Here is a 6668-nt window from a genome sequence, read left to right on the forward strand (position 1 = left end):
TTGTGGGGTCTTGGTCCATCAAACCACATTGGCCTGGAAGGATCCACAGTTTCTCATCTTCTGTGAAAACAGAAGCAGAATTTCTTTTCCAAAATATCATTTCCTTAGACCCAAATTTTGAAGTCAAGATACTCTTAAAATATACATGTTGGTTTAGTTTAGCAGTCAATTCACTGAAATGTCTCTCTGTACTTAGCTCATTTACAGTAAAAAAAACTAACAAAAAACACAATAACATATATTATCCGGACTCTTTGTGTATTTTCCATCCTTACATGGAATCTTTTTATTCTATTACTTTTAAATTTTTTATTATCTTTACTACTTTAATCTATGGCTGTCTTAATTTTTATTTTATTTCTTTTAAGCCTATGTACATTTCTCCAACACTATGACCTATTCAGAAATCTTTTTCAAATAAATCTGTCTTGGTGTGCATCTGTAATCATTTTCTGACCAGGAGAGTACTTTTTTTTTAATGCTAAGCAGGTGTGGCTAGGATTAACATTGTGGCTTTGCCTGTTGACTCCACCCAGTTCAATATGGCAGAAGTATGTTCACTGCCTCTGCAAGCCATGCTCTCTACCTCAGCACTAGAGACACAGCAGGTCATTGTCTCCATTTAGCAATTTGTAACATGCTGCTCATAAACCCCAATGAAATGTTCCGTGAAGGGACCACGTCAAAGAGCCAGAGCTATTCCTGATGCCAGCAGGAATCAAGAAGCCTTCTCTTAAAGAAGGCTCAACTCTGTTTGCAGACAGTGAACAGAGCCTATCTGAAAAAATTATGTGGCTACTAAAAGGCTGTGCTTGCCACCCATTTTGTGGGTCTAGAAACCCTCTTTTTTTTAAGCTATTTTAGATATTATGTGGATCCATGCCAGACAGTGGGCATCATCTGTAAGCAGAGACTGTTCTTTCATTTTCTGGCACCCAGATCTGAATAATTACACAGAGACTATATTAATTACAACATTTGGCTGATGGGTCAGGTGTATTTCTAGCTAGATCCTACATCTTAAATTAACTCATTTCTATTAATCTGTGTATCACTATGAGGATGTGACCTACCAGTAAGGTTCCAGCATGATTCTTCTTTGGCTGCTGTGTGGTGTCTCCCTGACTCTGCCTTCTTTCTCCCTGCATTCAGCTTAGTTTCCCTGCCTATCTCTATTCTGCCCTGCCAGGTCAAAGCAGCTTTTTTAATAGTCAGTGGTAATAAAACATATTTAAAGCATACAGAGGGGAGTCCCAGATCATTTGATTTCTGTAGCAGAGGCTCCTGAATAACAATAGACTTACATAAAAGATATAACACATATGTTCATTTAAATCTAAAAAGTAGTCAAGAGATAGGACTAATCAGAGAATTGATGGACCATGAATAGAGAAAGCATGACATATATGAAGCTACAAAGGCAATTTTGTCATGAGGAAAAGAAGTTTTGATAATTACTCTAGCATAGATGAGTTTTCTGGACGCAGTGCTAAGTTAAATACTTAATTAAAATTTTCCCAGAAAAAAAAAGTTGAATTGGGTATGAAAATCTGAGTGTATTTAATAGACAGTAAGTTTCAGTGTCAGAAGAAAATTCCTCAATAATTACATCTCCAACAATATGAAGAGAACATACTTAATAGTTATTGGTTTATACACCTAAAAATTGTTATGAAGGTTTGAGGTTGGTGGAACACAGAATTACTCATAATGCTTTAGTGTCTGAGTCAGGAGTAGTACGGAGTTGGGGTTATTTGGCTGCAAAGAAAGATCATATCTCAAAAACAAAAGTTGTCTGCATATGAATAAAACAAAATTTTCATAACAGGCAACTTTTGTATGTCTCACAGAAGAAAAGTCTAAGTTAGACCCTGAAACAGGCATGTTATTCCATTCCAAATTCCTTTTAACATGTTACCAAGCTGAATTGGAGTAAGGAGCAATACTCTCTAAGTGGCTCCCATTAGAACCACCATTGTATCCCGGAAAGGAACAGTAGGAAGCAGAGAGCTATCTGTACAGAGCTTGTCCCCAAGTAAAATATCATGGCTATTTGCATTTTCCTGGCCAGAACATAGTCACCTGCTCACATTTATTATAAAAGAAATTCAGGAAATTAAGATTTTAGCTGGATAGTAGTGCAATCACTATTACTACAGAAAGTAGGACGCTATATGGGGACTGCTAGCAGGTTCAATTATTTCTTATGTTAATATAATTTCGAGTAATTATCAAAACATTCTTAAACTAAAGTCTACTTATTCTTAGTGGACAGATAAGGAAATTGAACCTGGAAGAATGTGTGTAGCTACAGCAGCAACAAAGGTCATAATAGCTTGCAGTGTACCTTCCACTCTGACACATTTCCTTAAGAAAACACAGTCTACAGATATTCAGTGAGTTAAAGCTTGTATCATTTATAAAGTATTTTCTTGAAACTTAATTACTAATGGAGTGGGGTTAGGAGGTGTTTGTCCTTATGAACTTCATTAGTGCCTTTAAAAGAGATACCAGACAGGCCAGAGAGATGGTTCATCTGCTAAAAGTACCCTCTGCAAGCCTGACTATCTGAGTTTAATCCCCAGCATGCAGAGAGCAGAGAAGAGAACCGACTCCTACAAGCTGTGCTATGGACTCCACTCTTGCACTTGAAAACATGTGCAAGAACACACAAATAAAAATCTTAGAATACTTTCTAATTTTACTTTTAAAAATGGGAACCAAAGAGATTCCCTCCTCTGTATGATACTAGAATACAGTAAAGCTTTGCAGTCTGTGAGACAGAAACTTCATCCTTTTTAGACAGGAAATATCCTGATGCCTGAATTGTGGGTTTCCAGACTATCCAACTCTGAAAATTAAGGTTTTATTTTTTATAAACCACTAGGTGAAAGAAAACAATTTGCAGAAACCTGCCTGCATGGATATTGTTGTGAGCTTAGCCACAATGATAACAGCTATTCAGTTGAAGGTCACTGGAAAGCTATGGCTATGTTGTAAGAACAAAGAAAGTTAGAGTTGACAGTTTTCCAACTCAGTCCTTTGAGAAGTTGGGGAACATGGTGTCTCTTTGTAGACAAAATACTAGGTGAAATGTCAGGAGATAACAGCTTAGAGACAAATTCTCTGCCTTCAGAAGAAAGCATTAATCTTTGAAAACAGCAGAGTCCCACCACCACACTCACACCCTGTTTTTTTTGTTGTTGTTGTTTTGTTTTGTTTTGTTTTCCAGAAAAAGTACACACTGAGATTGACAGAGTGATTGACCATGGGAGGCAGCCAAGCACAGCTAACCGAGAGTCCATGCCCTACACCAATGCTGTCATCCATGAGGTGCAGAGGATGGGCAACATCATCCCCTTAAATGTTCCCAGGGAAGTAACAGCTGATAGCACACTGGCTGGTTTCCATCTGCGTAAGGTAACTTTACACTCCTGGGTTCCAATGTTCCTGTCCGTCCTTCACATTATCTAAAACATAAACATGTATTTTTGCACCCAAAAAACAATTAAACAGAGACAGATATTGTTCCTTTAAAAAAAAAGAAGAAGAAGAAGAAGCATCCCTCTAATGTGTCTAAATGCTGTTTATGTGCATAAAGAATAGAGAAAGGAAGGTTTCTTGGTGGAATCTACTTAGATTTTAGCAAATAACAAGAAGTTGGCTTTAGTAGCTGAAGGCTATCCTAACATACTCCAATGCTAACGTGACCTCACAAGAATGTGGCAATTCTTTGCCACATCTGTGCTCACTGGTGTTTTCCAGCTTTTGCATACTCTCCCATTGTTGACCAGTCAAAAAAGAAGCATAAACTATAAGAAAGGAAGAGATAAGAACAGATGTTTGCCAAACATACATGTGCTGAGGGTGCTTATTATCCCTTCCATAGCGATTTGGTCTCTACTCTGAACACTAGACGGTTGAGACTCTGGGAATTAAGATTACCTAGATCTCTCCACTGCAATATCCAGCCTCAGAAGAGTTTAGATGCAGGACTAAGGTTATTTGTACTGCCCAGGACTTGCTAACTTAGTCATCAAAAGATCTTTCTTATACTTTTCTCCATGGATCCCTCTTTGCGTTCCTGACTACATTACACTCCTTCTATTCAAGGCACAATCCTGTTTGTTTTTTCTGCTCACTGTTTAATGAACAAAGGTCAGACACTTCTTGGCAGTGACAAAATAAATGCCCAAGGTTTCAGTTCAGCATGACAACAAGGAAGTGGCTCATCAAATCAGTCCTCGTGATGAGAGTCAGGAAAAAAAAATAACCTGCTAAGAAGGTTTTTAAAAAGCTAACCCCTACCCCATTTATTCCACACAATACTTGAGCATGGGGCATAGGGACAAATAGTCAGGGAAAGTCCCTGCCATTAGTTAATGATGTCTATAAATGGCCTCATGGCTGGTCTCAGTGGTAATCTTTTGTAATTGCTTAGACAATTATTAATTGCCAGGATCTAGAATCAAGAATGTCTGCCAGAGAAGGCCTCTGTGGATCTGTAACACTTTGTCTTAGTGCCTCAGAAAGGATTGTTCCCCTGAAAAGTTTTCAGAGCTGGATCAACACAGATCTGTAAACACAGATACAATTCATTCATTTAACCCCAGTGACAGGATACTTCTTCACATGTCCCTGTAGGAAGAAGCTAGGTTGATGATTGTTCAGCCCATGTCCAGTTATCTTTCCATGAATGGTACATGTTGTCTCCCTAGGCACATGCTGACCTGTTCCCACGGTTCTGAATTCTATAATAAAGAGCAGACTGATAGAACTGGAACATCCGAAGGACACAAAACCCATCATGAATATGGACTAAGAACAGGATTTTTTTTGGAACTGTCAGTGTGAAAAGTAATGGGAACTTGGAAATCTCATCCCTTGTCTGGGTCTCTTCCACGTTTCAAGCCTTGACTGTTTGCTGTCTTCTTTAGGGGACCATGGTCCTGAGCAATTTGATGGCTCTACACATAAACCACAAAAAGAGGGCTACCCCAGACACCTTCAACCCAGAGGATTTTTTGGAGAATTTAAGAAGAGAGAATCCTTTCTGCCTTTCTCAATGGGTGAGTGGTAATGGGGAGGAAGCAGGTCAGAATCCTACCTCATTCCTTCCTTTCTCTTCTCACAAGAGACCTCCACTGTCATTTGGATATCTCCATAAGTCACACTCAGAGCAGCTGTAAGGTGCTGTTGCTTGCAGGCCAGTGTTCTCAGACAGCACAGCTTCTGGCCACTCCTGTCACTCACACTCATCCTTGCCTCTGACTGAAATTTTGGCTTCTCTTGGTTGGTATTCCATAGCACTAGAGACCCAAACCCTGCTTTCTCTTCACAAAGAAAGCTAATATATGATGTCTTTTCAAAGTTTAATGTCCATATTATTCTTAAGTGATAGGCTCTCAAAGGTTAATATATCAGACTTGTAATGAGATGAGGAGGAGGCATGGAGGGTGGCTACCTACTCACTACAATGAAAATATCAAACAATTTTAACTGTCATTTACATAAATGGATTAGGTTCTACCGAATAGAAGAACTCCTTAGACAAGTAAATGTTTAGTCTTTTAAGATATTAAGCATACTTTAAAATTCTAGTTAGATATATTTATGTTGTTCAATATGATGATCAGGGAAAGGATGTAGTGATGATCCTCTCTTGTGTTTTCTACCCAGCCAATTAAGAATGAATATTGTAACCTTACAGTTGTTGAATCTACAACAAAATGCCCTAGTATATTACAGTTGCTGGTTTCTATGCATTGTATATGCATTTTCAAAGAATTCTGCAGTTCCTTAGTTCCATAAATAAGTACCAAGTATGTAGTACTTTTTCCAACACACACCTAAGATCATGAAAGTAGTGGGGAAGAAGAAACAGAGCTGCCCCTTAGAACATGTGTCCCACTGCAGCCTTCAAGCTGGAATCAGTGAGCCCTGCAGAGAAAAGGACACAGACCTAGACAAATGTGCTTCTCCCGGAGCTCAGTGTCCACCAGGTTTCCTCACACAGAAGCTGTGTTTCGTAACACTGTCTGCAGAGGGTGACAAATGCCTCACCGAAGTCACACTATGGAATTTTGACTTCACTGATGGTGTCCAGCTTGTTCTCTTTCCCTTTCCCTGTCCTTCTAGGTCAGCTTTGTTGACCTTCACATTTCGCTTTAGTAGCGAAGCTGACAAAATAGCGGACATCTGTCCTGTCTTCCTGATTACCAAACATTAGAAAGATCTGAACTACAGTTCAAAATCTCAACTATGTGTTTCATATATTCTGCTTATTCTTAGTTATTAAATCAGATCCTGAAAGCCTGGAAAAGACTCTTTATATAGTCCACGTAAGAGTGTTATGTGCTGATTCTTAGGACTGCAATGAAAGGAATGTTGGTCGATCCCCATGGCTTTCACAGGGAGATGATCCTTTAGGACCAATGAAGGCTGCATATATGCATTCTCTTCATATTGCAAAATCTTTCCCCCATAGGTGCTTTATGTCAGTTTATATTCAGTTTAAAATGTTGGTGACACACCCCTTTAATCCCAGCACTTGGGAGGCAGAAGCAGGCAGACCTCTGTGAGTTTGAGGCTACAATGGTCTAAAAGAGCTAGTTCCAGGACAGCCTCCAAAGCTACAGAGAAATCCTGTCTCAAAAAACAAAAACCAA

This window comes from Myodes glareolus, chromosome 3, assembly GCF_982192425.1.
Source record: "Myodes glareolus chromosome 3, mMyoGla1.1, whole genome shotgun sequence".
NCBI lineage: Eukaryota > Metazoa > Chordata > Mammalia > Rodentia > Cricetidae > Myodes > Myodes glareolus.